We start from the raw sequence: 20,025 nt of genomic DNA, 5'->3' as shown, positions 1-20,025 counted from the left end.
AAGTAAAGTGAACTCACAAGATAAAATTCTTGAAATAGACAAACTCAAAGATGTTTCTAGGAGTGGGAGGATTCCCGAGCAGGAAGATCCCTGGATATATTTCCATTTCCCACGCTAAGAGCCATTCTTTACAAGTTGCTTGTTCTTCTCTAGTAATTAAATAGCTGAAGCCCAGCCTATGGATTCAAGTCAAGTAATTATTTCACAGAATACATAATCCATATGCATATTTATCATAGATTAAGTAAATAAAAACTCTACTATATGAGGAGTCTGTCACATCATTTACATCATAAAGAGGACCTCTTCTTGGAAAGGTTGAGAACCACTGGTCTCTACCATATTCCTCTATTATGTTATTAACAATTTCATGCAAAATGAAACTCAGAAACTTATTAAAGTCAATACTTGTTAAGCAGAAATTTAATTTCCCCAAACCTGCAACTCTAAGGAAATTCTAAGTCATTGAAATAATGAAATAAATGTAAAAGATAGTAAAAATTAAATTTATTTTAGACAAGGAACATTAGATACCTTAAGCAAAAAGTAATCTACTGAATGTTTCTTTAATACAACTCATACTATAATCAAAGGTGTTTATATACTTACAGTCATATCAACTTGGCTCTAACGCTGGAAAATCAGTTTTCATTTGTTAATTCTCTCTATAATGGGTCATTTCTTATAGCAGTGAGGGGAAGTAGAGTTTACCGCCCCAAAATATGCCTTTTGGGATATTGATTATTTTAAGCTGGTTATTTTTAAGAAACAAAAGACAGAAAAAACCTCTCACCTTCCCCCTCACTGCCCAAAGAATTTATGTAGAAGAATTGCTCCAGGGAGCTATTATCATACATAACTATAGTTTAATATGAACTGGTGTGTGATTGACATCGGAGAACTTAGCAAGGCTTTTTTGAACCAAGTGCTCTCTTTGTTTCCCAGCAAACATTTGTTTACCCAACATTTGCTTTTCCATCTCCACATGAATTGCCTTCCTTCTCTTTGAAATCCCAAACCACAACCTCCCCTTTCTTGTTATCTCAAGATGATATATAAGCCTTAACTGCCTAATCTGTCCTCAGGTCTCATATTCTTATGTAACCCCCATATGTACATATGTAATAAATTTGGTCATTTTCTCCTGTTAATCTGTCTCGTGTTAATTTTATTAATAGTCCAGCCAGAAGAGAGATCTTCTAAGATCTTGGAAGAGTAGAAGGAAAATTATTTTCCTCCCTGAATCAGTCTTAAAACAGTAGGAAATGATGGGGACTGTGAAGTCATTTGCATTTTACTTCTTGTTACAACCTAAATTGTTTTCTTAATTTTTTTCTCGAATTTATAGACATCCCAGAAACTCCTGAGGCATCTTAGAATTTCCTTTAATGCAATTGCAGGAAGAAACACACTAAAGCATACTGAGTGCTCTGGATGATGAGATTAGAGTTCTTTCTTTTTGCAATGAGTATAAGTTATTTATAATCAGAAAAAATATATATATTAAAAGTGAAATGTGAAAATAATATTCTTTCCATGATAATTTGCAAATGCTACATCTTTCACTAATGTTCTCCACTCATCAGACATTCAGATCTCATAACTTTCACTCAATGTTCATTAAAATCATTTGAACTAATATGTGATAACAACAGAAATATCTTAGGCCTGTTCCTTGTTCACACAGATTGCATAGAACAATTGGTCCTTCCATATGTCTTTCTTATTGCTCTCTGTAATTAACAAGGGTGGTATTTGTCTTTTACTTTTCCTGCTTCGTGTTTTTTCTTTGAAATCAGGAAACAGAATTCTCAGCCTTCAAAGTAAGAAGGGTGACCCTGGATGTATACTATTCAGGCTTGGTTCTTTATCTGCTAGATGAATCTAGGGAATTCTCCGTTGTACAAGTCTATTTTCAAAATTTCTGGTTGTACTGGAGAGATGAAAGGTACAGGAAGAACTGTGTTTAAAAGAAACATTTAGCAGTTAGGGGTCCTTTGTGCTTTCAACAAAAAAGCCAAAAACTTACCGTGGAGAAAAGAAAGCCTTTTCAATAAATGGTGCTGTAAAAACTGGAAAGCCACATGCAAAAGAGTGAAACTAGACTGTTGTCTATCACCACACACCAAAATTAACTCAAAATGGATTAAGGACCTAAATATAAGACCTAAAACAATAATATGCATAGAAGAAAACATAGAACAAAACTCAAGGACCTTGGACTTAAAGAGGATTTTATGACTTGGACTTCAAAGGCAAGAGAAGTAAAAGCTGAAATAAATAAATGGGATTACATCAAACTAAAAAGCTTCTGGTCAGCAAAAGAAACCATCAACAAGGCAAAGAGGCAGCCATCCAAATGGGAATATATATTTGCAAGCAACATCTCCGATAAGAGCCTAATATCCACATACAAAGAACTCTTATGACTCAATAACAACAAACAACAACAACAACAAAACAATCCAACTAAAAAATGGCCAGAGGACTTGGACACTTCTCCCAAAAATACATACAAATGGCCAAAAAACATATGAAAAGATGCTTAACATCGCTAGCTATTAGGAGAATGCAAATCAAAACCACAATGAGATACCATCTTAACCCATCAGAATAGCTTTAATCAACAGAACAAGTAATAAATGTTGAAGAGGATGCGGAGAAAAAGGAACCCTCATACATTGCTGATGGAACTGCAAATTGGTACAACTACTATGGAAAACAGTATGGAGGGTCCTCAAAAACTAAGAATTGATCTACTACATAATCCAACAATCCTTCTACTGAGTATTTACTCAAAGATTTGAAAACCCATATCCGAAAAGATATTTGCATACCAATGTTCATAGCAGCATTATTCACAGTGGCCAGGACATGGAAGCAACCAAAGTGTCCTATGACAGATGATTGGCTAAAGAAGGTGTGGTACATATATACAATGGAATATTACTCAACCATAAGAAAAGATGAAATACTGCCATTTGCGACAACATAGATAGAATTTGAGATAATCATGCTACGTGAAATAAGTCAGACAGAAAAAGTTGAAAACCACATGATATCACTTATATGTGGGACATAACCTAAATAATAAACAAACAGAAAAAAACAAAAAGGGACTCATGGACATGGACAATAGGCTAGTGGTTACCAGAGAGTGGGGGTAGGTTGGAGTAGGGAGGTAGATGCAGTAAAAGAGGTCAAATATGTGATGACAGAAAGAAATCCAACTATGAGCAGTGAACACGCAATGTAGTGTGTGTGTGCGTGTGTGTGTGTGTGTGTACGCACACATATATATACTGTATACCTGAAACTTACTGGATTTTGTTAACCAATGTCACCATAATAAAAATAAATAAAACAAAACAAAAAACAAACAAACAAAAAGACATTTACATGCTTCGAGTTATTTGTAAAATATTACCCTTGTTGCATATTTTTCCTTTATTTTTGTGAATAAATTTTGAGTACCTTTATATTATTCACAGAGTTTCCGGGAAAAGAGTCCTAATTTATAATATTACTTTTAGAGAGATTAACTATCTAATACAACCCTCGTACAGGTAGAAATTAGGTAGCAAGTATGAGGCATAAAATATAGGTTACTTCTCCTGTTTCTACCTCTTACCTTTTATTTTACCCTTCTTAAAGCAATGACCTGCCATGATCATTTAGTTAACCTCCATGGTTCCTTTCTAACAAAGTATACAGGAAGTAGTGAAGTTTTGATTTTCTCTAAGAAAGACATGAAAAGGTTAATGCAGAGATGAAAGAAAACAGCTGATGGTCTTGCCTGAACCGTGGAAAAACTATAATTAACATGATCATGTCTGTCAAGTCTCCTTTTCTTATATTATAAGAAATTAGATACTCCAAAATTAAACTCCAAAGACAGTCATGATACAACCATGTATAAAGTTTATAGTATTAAAAAGTAACAGCACAAGTATAAGATCTAAGTATTATCAAGCCTCTAAAACTGCTGTTGTCTTTCGCTCTGTATGCTGCCAAGTAGAGTAATTCTGCCTCCACTGGCAATTGGCTCACACTGAGAAGGTCATATAGAATCTGGTGACAATCTGTCATTCCTATAACTTATAGCAACCTCATTTCCTAAGTACTCTACATCTTCTCTAAAAACCTGGCCAGTCATGCTCCCAGGACCCTGTTCCTAAACCTTAGCATTTCACAGCACTCAGCACTTCTTTGTTTATTGCATAGGATTTGCAGTCATTTCTAACTGATGTCCCCAGTCTCAGCAGGGCTTCAAAACATAAGAGCAGAGCACTAATGATCTCTATTCAAGCTTCCATTTTTAATAGCAATGGAAGAATTGGGCCTGGCTGCTGACTTTCCTGGGCCCCACCTCCCTTCTCAACACCTCAGCCTTACTTAAACCCCTCTTTGTGAATATTATTGGTCCCCATTTACCTTTCTTCACTCTGCTTTCCATGGCGCTTAAAAACATACCACAAGCATTATTGTTTGTTGTAAGAAAAAGGCTTGCCTGTGGGTGGTATGTTTTACTCCCTGTAATTCCTGTCATCACTTTCTTTGAGAAGATGACTTTTTGCAATCCTTCATATTAGAATATTGATAAAATCAGAGAGAAACAAACAAACAAACAAAGACTAAAATACATTATAAGGTTCCTTACTAGATTGATGTGAGAGAAGTTAGTGAACCTTTGTAAAAAAAGAGGAGAACAAGGACATAGCTCTAAGGACCATTAGAGAACTTGGATGTGTGTTTAAGACATTTTCAGATGTTAAGAAATGTTTAAAAGTTAAAGAAAACAAGAAAGTGTTTTTGAATAAAATAGAAAATCCTCCTTACAGATATTGGACACTTAATTCTGCAACTTACCAAGGGAGGGCATAGTTCCATCAGCAAGAAACAGAAATCCTGATTCAACTGCTTAAACAAATAAGGGAGTTTATTGGATAGCATAAGAGAAGGTCAACAGATAGTTAGTAGGGCTGCAGGCACAAAATGATCAGAGTTCCATTCTGTTTGCCTACAGTTTATTCATTCATTCAACCCTGATGTCCCCTAGGTCCCCAGGCTAGCTTTCGTGATTACAAGAAGGCTGCCAGCAGCAGCTGGGCCCGCTGTTTAGCTTCTTACTTTCCTGTAGAAAAGGCAGACACTCTCCCAGTCATGGAGGTAGCATGCTTCCAGGATCGTGCAATCCAGTAAGGTAGCCACTAGCCACACGTATTTGTTTTGATTCAAATTTTAAATAATAAAATTAAATTAAATGCTAAAAATCAATTCCTCAGTTGTACCAGATACATGTGAAGTCTTTGTACGGCACACAGCAGATCCAGAACGTCAAAAGTGCCCTGGTGATAGGTCAGTTTTGATTCCTTTAGGCTTCTTGTATAGTGAATTAAATTTGTGACCATAGCAAACCTATATTTCCCAAACTGGAGTCTCACAGTACATTTATAAGTGTGATGAGGAACAAGTATTCCATACCAAATTAGGATTTGGAAATCCTGAGTTAAACCAAAGAAAACAGGGTACTTTCTCCATAGCTGAAATGTCTACCTCTGTATGCCTCTTATTCATCCAACTAACTTGAAATGGCCACTACCTTTATCTCTTTGCCTGAGCAATATCTCCAAAGCCTGGAAGGCTGCTTTGCCAGTGACAGGCTAGAAGACTGACTAATAGATGTATAAATAACCTAGGTCCTTTGTCCCTCAGGCAGGACAATTACAAGATAGGCACTTTACATTGTCTCTCAATGTTTCCCCTCAGGCATCAGCTCTAGTCACCCACAGCAAAGAGTGGCTTGATAATGCACACTATTGGCTTCCTTCCCATCCCACTTCTCTTCTGCTACTTCCTAGACCACCCAAATAAATTACTTGCCTTTGAATCCTTATTGCAGTATCTGCTTCCAGGAAAACCCAAACTGTGACATTCTATATGACTTCTTAGCTTTTAATACACTATCAATCTTCAAAAGAGGAAGAGCATATATGATGGTTCCCAGACTCATTGACATTGAGTCCACCTTTTCATGGCATTCCTGTCACACGATCCTCAAAAAGAATCTGAGAGTCACTAAACTAGAGCTTTAAGACATCAGTCCAGTGGGCTGCTGAGGGCTCTGGCCTTATCTTTAGAAATTCTCTAAATTAGAATGGAAACAAAACCTAACTTTCTTCCTGCTTTATTCGAAGCCATTATACATTCACAATAGGAACTCTGTGTGAAGCCCTGCTTAAGAATGGCACCATGGTGCTAAGGAAGTCCAGACAAGTCAGTCTAGAGGATGGAGAGAGCCAGAGGTTTGCCACCTGAGGGTAGATTTAAAAGTAGAATTTTGCAGTAAGGAGGAGAAAATACAGAGAAGTAATAACCTAGAAATATAAACATAAATGCAATGGGCGTCTTTACTTTTCACTTTTCAGATTAAGCTTTATCATCTAAGAAAAATAAGGTGAAGATAAAATAGAGCAATTTACTGCTATGTATGATCATCAGTTTATACAACAATTATGGAATCTTCTTCCGCTTACTACCTTAAGAGTTAAAAGTTGAATTAAAAAATAGAATCTAAAATATCAGACAAGCAAAACAGAAAGAGACCCAGAGATATAAAGAATATTTTAATGGTTCCCAAATGAGAGGGAGGTTGTGTGGATGAGTGAAAAGGGAGAAGGGACTAAGAAGTACAAATTGCCAGCTATAAAAACAGTCACAGGGATGTAAAGTACAGCATAGGGAATATCATCAAAATACTGGTAATCATGCATGATGTTGTCACTGCTGCGGTGAGTAGGTGAAATCTGGGGTCACCCCAGTGGCGTGGGGGATGAGGAGGACAGAGAGTGGAGTACAGTAGTCAGTGGCATTATGTGTTTGTTCCTCAGTTCTTCTCCACCGAAGCAGTAAAAATTTACAGGTGGGCAAGACTGAGAAAAAGTAAGATTTAATGAGAGTACCTTTTAGAGGTAGACAGGCCTCATTAGGGAAGGCTACAGCCCTGTGGAATTCTGGAGGTAAAGAGATAAGATAGTACACCCCAAAAAGAGAGGCGGGTTTCGGACAAGAATGCTGTAACAATGCAGAAATGGGAAGGTCTGTTCATTTATATTTGGGCGTGATGGGAGGTCCTAGATGATCCGTATGTGATGTCACTTTGACTGACAGTTGGCTGCTATAAACACTGTCTACAGTGCATGTTATAATTAGATTCATGAACTTCTAGGCATAGTCATGATATTATAATGATGGTTTAATGCGGCTGAAGTTATGGTCAGTACTTTCTGTGCATATGTTTGTCAGTTTAGGCCAGCAGCTTTTATGGCCTTTGTGCTCTAGAATTTGGGGTAATTTATAACTCTAAAAGGGAGATATTTCTAGGAGGTGCTTAAGGAAGGTCTTCAAGGGAAGTTTCTATGGTTACAGAGCTGGGCCTTCACTCCTGTCACTCATGCCTAACTACCTAACAGTATCAGATGGACACGACTTATTGAGATGATCACTTATAAATGTCTAATAACCTTAAGTAAGACAGAAATTATGGAAACAGAGTAGGTGCTAAATTTTGTAAACGTCTGAGCTTATGAGGCCAAAAGAATAAGGCTGAAATAAAAAATAAACTTGGGCAAATGACATCATGAATAAAATCAGGAGTACAGAATAAGAAGTAGCAACAGATGGAAAAGATAATTAATAGATGCTTGTGATCTTAGAAGGCCAAAAAATAATAATAATAATAATAATAATATACCAGAATAATCAAAAATTTATCACCTATATTCTTGCCCTTCCCCTGCCGGATGGAGATGCTACAAAACTAACTGTACAGGAAAATGTTCTAAACTCACAAGGGCAACACTGTGATATAAAGACAAGGTCATGTGAGCCATCGACACCTGTACAGGTGTTTGGCCAGTCTGATGGACATGACACTTTTAGAGGAGTAAATGAACTAATGAGAGCTGACAAGTTAAACTAAGAGGACCATTCCGTACATGTGAAAAGTCTCACTAGGTAAAGTTATGGGAAATGGCAAAATGAGAAATTGATAACATTGATCTCTAGACCAGGGGTCCTACCTGGGGATTGCTCCAGAGACTGTAACTGAGTACTGATGATCAATTTGGCTCACAGGTGGTGAGTGTGAATTTTTTTTATCTCATCTATCTCATGTTTTTTTTTTATTTCTAAGAATCATTTCTGCCATTATTTTCATATTTGAGGAATATGTGTGCAATTGAAATGATGTTGGACTCAGAGACAGAAGGTGTTCTAACCATTCATTTATTCCACTAACATTTTTTTCAGCTCCTACCATGGACCATCCATTGTGGGCCCAAAACAAATGACATGGTGTCATTGCCCACAAAGAACTTTCAGATTAGTAATAAACACAAACAACTTAGACAGCACTTACTTCTTGCCAAACACTATCCTAAGTGCTTAACATATTAACACATGTAATCTTCCCAACAACTCTATGAGGTAAGTATGTTATTATTTTCACCCCCATTTTAAAGATGAGAAAACTGAGGCACTAAGAGGTGAAATAATTTCTTCAAGGCTACACGCAGAATAAGTGGCAGAGCTGGAACTTCAAACCAGGTAGTCTGGCTTCAGGGGAAGTGCTCTAAAATATTATATTATTTCATAGTCTATAGAAATCAACTATAAACAATTACAATAGAGCATTTCTGATATTCAGTATTAGAAGACCATACTACCACAGGAGCCACCTTGCAGAGGAAAAGGTCAGGAAAACTGTTAACTTGCCAGATGAAAGGGGGTTCACTGAATAGGCTTGAAGTCTAAGTACCAGACAGAGGGAAATCTGTGAGCAGAGGAACAAGACAAGAAGCTAAAAGGAATTGGTCTAGAGTGGCTGGACTAAAGGACTGGGGTGAGGAAAATGACATGACAAGGGAAAAAACTAAAAAGATGACCACGCGCCTGAGGTCTTATATAAGTTATATGAAAAATATATAAAGGTATCTTGCTTCTGGGCCATAGTTTTTCACCTTGTTTCATTGAAATGGACATTTCTAGTCATCAGAAAATGAGAGAGGCACAGCTCTCACATGACCAAATGTAGTTGAACCGTCTCCTACTAGCTCAGAATTACTTTTGTTCAAGGGTTTTTAAGTTTCTTCTGCACTACAATGAGCATACATCGTTAAACACTTCAGTTTAACCCCCACCAAAATGATTAATGGATGACACAGACAAAGTGGCTTTCGTAGTTGTGCCTAGTGGAGGCTTCTTTTCAGTTCCAGTCGGAAGAGACCCTTCATGCCAAGAGTTCTACAACCCCATTTCCTTTGCAAGCCATCAGACAAGAGTCACAGAGCAGAGAATATTCAGGTTTAGAAAGCAAAGCTACAATATCAAACAAATGAGAAACTGTTTCAGGGAAAGAGATAATAATTAAAACAAGCAGCCAGTATTCTTTTGAAAGTGTTTCAGAGGAAAAACAAAAAACAAACAACAAACGAGCAAAAGGCCTCTGCAGCAATGTATGTGAGAAATAAGATCCTTAAGGGAAACCCAAAGCAATTGCCATTGCAGAGCAGGATTTGCGTGCCCGACATTGGAAAACCACACCCATGTAGGCGGGTGTGGGAAAAGAAGTATGTGGCACACAGAAGAGAATCCAGAGACCTGAGACATCTCAGGAAGAATCCAGCCCAGAACAGAAATGATTCCCTGACCAAACACAACATAAAAGGCTTTCATTTATTTCTAAGAGGGAAATAGGACATTTATAGAAGTACCCACTCTCTTGTAGCCACTCTTGTCTTTTGTCTTTTTCTTTCCTCAACCACCCCAGCTCAGGTCCATTCCCAGAGTAGGAAACTCAAGCTCCAATTCCCAACTCCCTTAGCCAGATGCATCAGAGCATCCACACATGGGATGGCCTCTCCCAAGGGGCATCTACTTACCTGGTTGAGTAATCACAAGCCCCAGTGCTGGGCATTTGCCTCGCTGATCTGAGCAGTGGGAATAGGTCCTTGGTTCCTACCACTAATCCAGATGTGGAAGGCAAGATTCCCAGCCACAGTGGTCTCTCTGACCCCAGGCCTAACTGCTCTTGGAGAATCAAGAAAGACATGAATATGGGGGCAGCTTGGAGGCTGATGACAACCTTGCCTTTCCTGTTTCTCCATCTATGCTGGGTTCTGCAGCCCTTGAAATAAAAGGGATAAGCAAAGAATCCAGCTAATGTGCCCCTGTTGAGGAGGACAATCACTCATTCCCCAAGGTATTAAGGAGCCTTAACCTCCCCTACAAGGGAGAACCAAAGCACCTGTTTTAATCTCTGATGAAATAGCCTACTCCACAGATATTTATGCACATTAGCTGTACAGTAAAGGGTGTAGTTCTCTCTCCATGATGTGAGTTCAAATACTTTGTTTTTGAAGTGCCAAGTTAAAGAACCATCTCAAAAACAAAGTAACATAAACTTTCTTGATTGGATGCTCTCTCATGACAAATTTAGTCACAATTCTGGTGTCCAGAGCAGACATCAGACAAGCAGTCTTTTACTAAATGTTCTCTGACCTGGAGTCACTTCTGCTAGATGTATCATAATCATCCAAATTAAACCAAGCACAGAAAATCCTAGGAAAACAAATGTGGGCCTATGTAATAAGTGAAATGAAATATGGATGAGCTATTCTAAGAGGAGGTGTTGGTGGTGATTCTAGATATCACCATGGTTAGTGTGTGTGTGTGTGTGTGTGTGTGTGTGTGTGTGTGTGTGTGTGTAAGAGAGAGAGAGAGATTTTCCTCAAATTGTTGGGCTAGCCTGTAGCAAGAATGGCCTAACCCCTCACCCTGCCCCTCCCAGGACTCACTTCCTGAAATCTTATGAGGCAGAGGGCTGACTGGAGTGGTGCAACTGGAACCCTAATATCCAATAAGTCAGCTTTGAGATTTATCCCTTAGGACTCCTGGGTTGAATTGTCACCTTCCAGAGGTCAATTTATAATTTGCTTTAACTTTGCCTGAGATGCAAAACCTCCCCCACACAAATATTTGCCTAGCCAAGGATGAAGGTCATGAAATAGGCTACAGTTCTCTCAGTTATCTCCAGATTCAGTTTCATGCAAGCTGAGCAGGACCCTCAGGCCACTCGTTGACATCTGAGTCATAGCTGTACCAAAGAATATGCCATTTCATAATACAAATCTTATACTACTAACTTAAAAACCCATATAACTCAAAACTTCTAAGTACATAGGCTCCAGGATACATTTTATTTTGATCTCATAACTGTATATTTTACCCAAAATTATATTTAAGTAGTTTTTTCTTTTTAATTTTTGTAAAAGAGACAGTCTTCCCTAGGAAAAAAAAATAAACTGAAAAAATAAACAGACTCTTTTACATATTTATCTCTTATGAACAGATTTCTCCAAAGGGACCAAGAGCAGACATTGGGTTAAGGGGCCTGGTTCCTCTCCAAGCAGAGTGACTGCAGTAGTGCCAGAAATGATGACTATTACCATGCTAGAAGACTACTTCAAAACCAAATATAAAGTTGAACAATCGCTAATGACATGCAAAAGTAGAAGCAAGACAACTTGTCTTATGTTTTCCATGTTTTCCTCTGTGAATCCTCCTACTCTAGATGTTCTTGAAGGAGGGAAGCCCTCCTGTTCTCTCTCTCTCTCACTTTTAATCAAGTTCCCCTCTCTTCACATCTGGCTGCAATGGCAGCAAGGAGGCAGACTGAGCAGTTACTCAGAGCTTGTTTTACATTCTTATCCAAAGGACTCATCAAGAGACTGCAATGACTTGCAGAGAACAGAATGAATAGAACAGATATGAAGTGCATTAGGACCCAACCTTAGCAAAAGCCACTATTCAGCTATGGAAAGTGAGCAGTAGGGCAGATTCAGGTCAACACTCAAGTCATCAGAGACCCAAATGTCAAAATGGCCTTCATGGACAAGGAGCTTACGCCACCCCAGGGTCCTGCTCTGCAGCCCAGCTGTCGAATTCTCTTTCTGTTCTCTTCTTCTCTTTCTATTGATATTGGAGCTTAAAAATTGGGGTTTGTAAAATACAAGGATGGGAGTTTAAAGTTAAGCAAGAACAGCTTTGAGCATCCCAAAAGGGTCGCTGCAGAACACCAATTACTCATTTCTACAGATTAAGGAAATTCTGCTCACTGTATTCTTCTTGGAGATTCAGACTCAGAACCTTCAAAGGCTCTGAGCAGAGCAAAAGACAAAGGTAGCGTTCCACTTCTTTAACGTGGGGCAGAGCCAACATCACAGACCTGTGACCTGTGCAGTCACTTAGAAGATTCAAGCTTGGTTTAATGCTCTGTGGTCACCATCGTGAAATTCTTAATAATTTTTTAACAAGCGCTCCACATTTTTATTTCGCACTGGCCCCTCTGAGTTCTGTAGTCGATCTGACACAGAGTTATACTCATATTAGCAATACCTCTAAACAACCAGGGGACATACGTTGGGGGGAGGGGTGCCTGGCTTAAAAGAACTGAATCCAGGAGAGGCTCCCTGATGGTATATGTTGCTTCTCTTGTGGCTACCAGCAAGTTCTTTCCAAATTGTCTGAGTTTTTTTACTTAACTTTGTCAATGGCCTGAAATGTATTTTTTAATTGTGAAAAATGGCATAAAGTTTATTTTGAAAATGAGTTTATTTTCATATTGGATTCCGAGGGCTTGGCATACTGTAGGCTTTTAAGATTGTATTTAGGACCTGAAAGTGTTAGAAAAATAATATTTCTCATCTTTTGCCCACAACCGTAATGCACATCTTATCAGCCTTCAGCTTGTCTGCTTGTTTGTTCTGTTACATTCCTTGGGAGACTTTAGCGTCCCCAAAGGCAATTGTTGACCATGGTCGGGGTTCCCCTTCTTAGACCTTGAAGGCTGTTCCCAGGCCTGCTTGATCTCCTGTGAGGGAGGCTGGTGGTAAGGGAACTCTTTTTAAAAAAATAATTCCATAAATGGGCAAGGATATCAGTCATTCAGACAATAGTGTGAATTAATTGAATCTACCTTCTTTTGACCAAGATCAGCTGCAATGTTTCCACAGGGCCAGCAGAGGGAGGCAGCAGGGGTAGTCTGAAGCAGGTGGTGGTAGGGTGGGGTGCGGGGAGGTGTCCTGGAGAGAGACGCCAAAGAAGGGGCATCTGGGCAGCATTTAGGACACTTAGGTCTAGGATGAGAGGACAGAGCCAAAGCAGTCAAGGGATGCAGAAAAGAAGAGCATGTGAATGGTGAACTTTTCTGCCTGTTCCAGAAGTTTGCATGGTGCAGGTCAATGCCAAAGTCAAGTCCTTTTTTCCATTCTGCATGCTGTGGGTCCTAGTCCACAGTGAATTACAGAATTAATTAACATCATTAATCTAGTTACATCATGGTACAAAGACATTTAAAAACTGGCATAGCATTGTGCACGCAAAGCTGGTCTTCTGAGAGAAAATGTCCTTAAAATTCCAAATCACTGATTTACAAATTAGCTCTCAGGATATTTCCTATCCGAAAGGTTAATAAAACCTGAATCTATTCCACTGATGCCCATCGCTAAAGTAAATATCAGAAAGTATATTGCTACAAATGAGATTGTCTAAAATGTGTATCGGTCCTTTCCGCAATATACTCAATTAGTAAAATAAATGAAACAATATCTTTCAGCATTATTTGCCAAAAATATTGGCAATTGAAATTGAATGTGATGAACACTTTTCTTCCAGAAACTCTGAGTTCCTAATTCATCTTTTTGTGAAGTGAAATCCAAATTGATTTTCATATTTCCATGGAAACCAGTAGGAATGACTTGCCAATTTGACAGAGGGATGTAACCTAACACTTTTCTTGCTCCATTGGCCCAAGTGTCAACCATCACTACAGCACGGACCTGTGTACCCCACAAAGCCTTTCTCCCAGGTATAATTTACAAAGCACCTACTATGGACCACTTTAAATGCCTTTTCTCTAATCCTAATGAAAATCATTGAAATAGGTGCTATTGGCCCATTTTAGAGATGAGGAAACTGAGGCTCATCAAAATAAGGGGTTTAAGCCGCAGGGCAAACAATGTCATATGGAGTTTGGGAACTCTGGCCCTCCACTGCTGACTGTGCTGCCTCCTCTCAGGGAAGCTCTGGGTGGATAAAGGGAGTTGGGAGAAAGCAGACAGAAAAAGGAATATTGAACACTCATTGCCCACTTTATAACTTACCTTATAATCAGGCTAGATATCAGCCATGGGAAGACAGAGGAGTCTGGCACATTCCTGATAAAGATGATCTCAGTCCCAGACCCCAGCCTGCTTATCATCTTTACAATGTGGGCTCAGTTTCACCCTCAATATCACCCCTGGAATCTGTCATTTCATATCCACCCAAGATCACCAGAGACTCTTCATAAGTTCAATAGACTTTAAAGGGCTAGATTTACTAGATTTATGATGATGTGACAAAACCGCAGCTCTCATTAGTGTAATGAAAGTTACATGGTATGTGACCATGATTAAAGAGAACAAGAGAGGGACCTTACTTCTTCGGTGCTTTCATGATCATTTTGTACATACCCCAATAGCTCTTACAATGTCCCCTCAAATGTACCCTTGGATTATGTCTTATGAAAACATCAGTGTTATTCACTTTATGACGTTTCTCATTCTAATGAATCTCAATGTACTGGATTCTTTATTGACTGAGATTTACCACAAGAATAATATAGGATGTGAAATCAAGATAAAGCTACAAATATATAAATCCCCAATATATCTGTGTCTTCAAATTTATCTTTCTCTTTTTTAACTTAAAAATAACATGTATTTTTTCCTGGGTTGCTACCCAAAGTGTCATTTAAGACAATGGTTTTCCAATCTGACTGCACATTCAAACTGTCTGAAGATCTTTTACACAGCAAGATGCCTGAGCCAACCCAGACCAAGTGACTCTGTCTCAGGGAGAGGAAAGCCTGGGTACTGCTTTAAAAAATTCCTAGATGATTCAAAGGGGATTCTAAGATTGAGAAGTTGTAGGACAGTGATGCACGTTGGCATCACCTGGGGAGATTTAAAAGGTGCTGGCTCCTGGTCCCACTCCCAGAGGTTTCTGCCTAATTGGTCTGGGGTGAACCTGTGAATCAGGATTTGAAAAGACTCCAGGTGACTTGAATGTACAGCCAAGTTTGAAAGACACTGTAGAGCACATAAGGAAAATGATCATTCACTAGAAAAAGATGGCAAAGTGAAGAGCCAAAAAAAGTAAGGAACAAAACTATTCACACTTCTCTGAAGAGCTGCCTCCATCTGGTCCCCTTCCAAATATAATATTAGTAAAGATAGAGACTGCTCCTCACACATCCACAGGCTGCCTTCTTTATGTTCCCTCCAAGGCTTCCTGCTTCGCTCTTAAAAGCATGGACTTGGCTCTGCCACCTGTAAGCTGTGTAGCTTCAGGCAATGTACTTAACTCCTTAAGTCTCAGTTTCCTACTTTGTAAATGGGCATCCCGACCACGTGTTGAGTAGTTATGAGGACATTTAAGGTGAAGATACAAGTACAGTGATTAGCGAAGAGATAAACACACAGTAAGTCTTCAATAAATGTTAGCTATTTTACTTACTGGTGGCCTTCTTTAGTCTCTTTTTGGTAAAAATTACTAATGACAATTAACACATTGGCTTATTATGTTCCAGGCATTGTTCAAGTATTTAACATTTATTAATTCATTTAATTCAAATAATTCTGTGAGAGAGCCCCATTTTACAAGTGAGAAAACTGACGCACAGAAGGTTTGGGTGACATACCCAAGGTCCCATGGTGAGTGAGAGGTGGACCACATAGGGCTCCAGAGCGCATGTTCTAATAACCACTTGCAGCACTGACTCTCAAATCATTTTACCTGACAGTTAGCTGACCTCTCACATTACCTCTACTCTGCCCTACAAGCCAGCATCTGGGATTTGACAGAGACTAATGAGGTCCTGAGGTCCCTCCACCAGGCCCCCTCCCAAAGATCAGTGCTTCCTTCTTTTTGTCATCTGAGTGACAACCTCTTTGCAGGTTTAACATCAACTCAAGCAAGCTTACCTCTATCTTCTGTTTGTTGAGAGACTTAAACAGATCACTTGTATAAAGGTCTAGGCACAGTGCCTAAGACTTAGTACTTTCAACCGATATTATTTTCCTGTTTCCCTTAATCAGTTTGACTTCTCAAGTCACTTGGGAATTATTTCCTCCTGAGCAACATGACTGCGAATCCATCAGCCCAACGAATAGCTGTGACTTTCATTTTGGCCCCACGAATTGGCCTCTGGGCCTGGCCCAAAGATCCAATGCTTGGAAGTAACCTCAAGAATCAGAGAGAGAAGACTGCATACAGGAAGGTAACATGGTGCCACAGAGAGAGTCATTGCCCAGACAGTCTTCTGAATGTCATTGTCATTTCTTACCACCGTATCAGCCCATTGGCCCTATATACAAGCTAAATTACTCGCTCTGCCCCACATTTTCCAGTCTGTAGGGAGCTGTGCTTCCTGAGTTTGCCCAGCAAGCCTCGCATCTCAATCCCTTTCTCCCAAACTCACTGAGCCCACAACTTAGATTTGTTGGTTCAGTTTGAATATGTTTCCCAAGCTGCCCCAGCTGTTATGTTCGTCAGTGCCAAGTATTACCAGGCATGTTTGTATTTTACTTCTAATTACTCAAACCTTTCTAGATGCCAACTTCTTTTAAAAATTTATATTAGTTTCAAGTATACAGCACATTGCTTAGACATCTATATAGTTAGTAAAATGGTCCCCCCAATTGCTCCCTCCCTCCACTGACCCTCCACCTAGCCAATGTATTGATGCTAATTGCATTCCCTATGCCATGCTCCCCATCCCATTGACCATCCTTCAGCTACTAATTTGTACTTCTTTAACCCTTAATCCCATTCTCCCAACCCCCCAAACTCCCTCCCCTTTGTCCGTCATCAAATTGTTCACTATATTTGTGAGTCTGTTTTTGATCAGTTGGTTCTTTTTATTCCTTAAATTCTACATATAAGTGAAATTGTATAGTGTTTATCTTTCTCTGTCTGACTTAAATACCTTCTAGGTCCATCAAAACAATATCTTTTTCCCATTCCCTTCCCTTTTATATGTAGAGGTCTTGTTTTCTTATCCTTTCAGCCTCTCTATTTTTGGTTGGAACACTTAATTCTTTTCCATTTAAGGTACTTATTGATGAGAATGTACATGTTACCATTCTTTATTCCTATTTTTGATACATGTTTTTTCGTCTTAAAGAAGTTTCTCCAACATTTCCCGTAATTCTGGCTTGGTGGTAATAAATTCCTTTAGTTTATTTTTGTCTGGGAAACTCTTTACCCGTCCTTCAACTATAAATGATAGCGTTGCTGGATAAATTATTCTTGGTTGTATATCCTGGGCTGTCATCCTATTGAATATGTTTTGCCAAGCCCTTCTATCTTGCATAGTTCCTTTTGAGAAATCAGCTGCCAGTCATATGGGTGTTCCCTTATAAGTAACTTCCTGTTTTTCTCTTGCTGCTTGTAATATTCTTTCTTTGTATTTAACCTTTGGCATTCTAATTACGATATATCTTGGTGTGGGCCTCTTTGAATCCCTGAGTTTTGGAATTCTCTGATTTTCCTGGGGTTTTATGTCCATTTCCTTCTCTAAGTTAGGGAAGTTTCCCATGATTATTTTTTCACACAGCTGTTCAACATTTTGATTTTCTTCAGGTACGCCTGCCTATCAGATGAATATTTGGAGCCTTAATAGTGCCCCATATCCTCTTTAAATTATTTTTATAGTCTTGGCATCTTTTTCTTGTCATTCTGATTGAGTGTCCTGATTGGCTCTCCTATCCTCTAGATAGGGCATGTGATCCTCTTCTTTATTCACTTTGTTTATTCCTTTATTTATTCCACTTAATATACTTCTCATCTCAGATAATGTGTTCTTCATTGTTGACTAGTTCCTTTTTATAATTTCTATTTCCATGTCCATTTTTATCTCTTTGTTGGAGTTCTCTACACTTCCCAAAAGTTCATTGAGCATCTTTGTAACTAGAGTTTTGAACTCTGCATCCATTAGATTACTTGACTCCATTATATCTGGACCTCTATTCTGTTCTGTCATATGATTTCTGCTTCTTTGTCTTTCCATTTTGGCTGTCTTTCCATGCCTATTTCTTTGTACTAAGCAAAGCTCCTAAGTCTTCTGGTCTTATTATTGTGGATTTGTGAAGTAGGTGTCCAGTGGCACAGTCCTGAAAGGGGTTCAGCTGAAGGCCAAATTTAGCTCAAGCCTCTACCTCTCCCAGGCTGCCTGTTAAGAATCAGCAAGCAATCCACAGATGCTGTGCTTATAGTTTCCTCAAAAGGCCACACCAGAAACTGAGGCCAGCTGGCTCCACCACTATAAGTCTTAGCAAGGAGCACCTGACTCGCTGAGGATACATCTGGATGTGGCTTGGGTGGTTTCCAAGTTGGGGTAGGCAGGGTTTCAGGGAATCCTCTGGATGCAGCGACCTTCATTGTCCAGTTTGATGACTTCACAGCTATGGCTGCACTGTGTCTGGTAGTGGGGAGGGCTGAACAGAGAACAATGGATACAGTCGGCACTTCTGTACCAAGCGAGTCTTGCCTCTGACCTCACTCCAACAATGCCTCCCTGTAAGTCCCTGGTGCCCCCCATTCACAGCCAAATTGGCACTGGTGCTCAGAACCACCCGGTCCATGACTGCAAAAATCCACTCATGGACTTGGTCCCTTTAAGAGGCTTCTGCCGCTGCCATAGCCTCCGTCTACTCAGCCACTTGGGACTGGGCAGCCCTATGTCCTCGCCCCATCCTATCTTCTGCCCTTGCAGGGTGCTTTCTTGGATTTCTCCCTAGTTGTATGGCTTTTTTATCTAGATTGCAGGCGATTTTTTCCTTGCTGCTGCTTCTTGTTTCCATCACAACTTTGGTCCCTAGAGGGATAAACAGAGCTTCTATCATCTACACCATTTTTCCTCCCCATCTAGATGTCAACTTTTAAGGCACTGGTCAGTAACATTGCCACTTCTGAATCATCCTTTATTTCCCTTACTAATGGCTCTGCTTTCTGTGTGGAACTTCTTTCTTCCTGAGCATCACTTTGGAAGTTTTCTTGGCCCTTTATTTTTAAGCCATACCATCTATAAAGCTGATCTGTCTAAGTATGGGTAAAAATTATTCCCATCTACTAGAAATCACTTGTCAGAAGAAAGTGCATCTAGGAAAACTTTCTGATTTCTGAAGTTATGGAATGCTGTTTCACCAGAGGTCAGAGGCCAGTAAGCTCTTTGGTCTTCAGGCCTCCTGCCTTGCTTTCCAACACTCTGCATTCTAGAACACTTTCAGCATCCATATGCTTCTAGCACATTTCATAATCTTTGTAGCTAAGATATAGTTAGAAAGAGGTTCACTTTCTCCATATTTGATACATGGGCTCATCTATTAGTGCCAGATGCTGAGACACATACATAGACCAAAGCGGTGCTCCGTGTCCCTTGTTATGAGCATGGCAATGAATTGGGGTGTTTTACTGAGCTAAAGGGTAGGACCATGGGTGCTAGTAGTATTCTGTATAGTCTTAAATCTGGGTTCGTACCTAAGGTAAGCTCCTATTCAAAAATGTTAAGAACTAAATTTATCTCAATCTGTGTATTCACTGCCAAAAATTCTATTAAACATTGCCACAGACACATTTCTCTGCAATCCAAATGTATTCCCATCAATCAAGAATCAGTGTTTAAGACTCACAGATACAGAGGACAATCTGGTGATTGTCAGGGCGGAGCTAGGTGAAAAAAGAGAAGAGATGAAGAGGTACAAATTAGTAGTTACAAAATAAACACAGGGATGTAGAGCACAACATATGGAATATAGTCAATGGCATTGTAATGGCTATGTGCAGAGCCAGATGGGTGCTAGAGGAATTGAGGGATCACTTCATAAATTATATAAATGTCTAACCAATGTATTGTATGTTCAA

The sequence above is a fragment of the Rousettus aegyptiacus genome, unplaced genomic scaffold, assembly GCF_014176215.1.
Source record: "Rousettus aegyptiacus isolate mRouAeg1 unplaced genomic scaffold, mRouAeg1.p scaffold_m13_p_11, whole genome shotgun sequence".
Taxonomy (NCBI): Eukaryota; Metazoa; Chordata; class Mammalia; order Chiroptera; family Pteropodidae; genus Rousettus; species Rousettus aegyptiacus.
Note: the sequence above shows the minus strand (reverse complement) of the source record.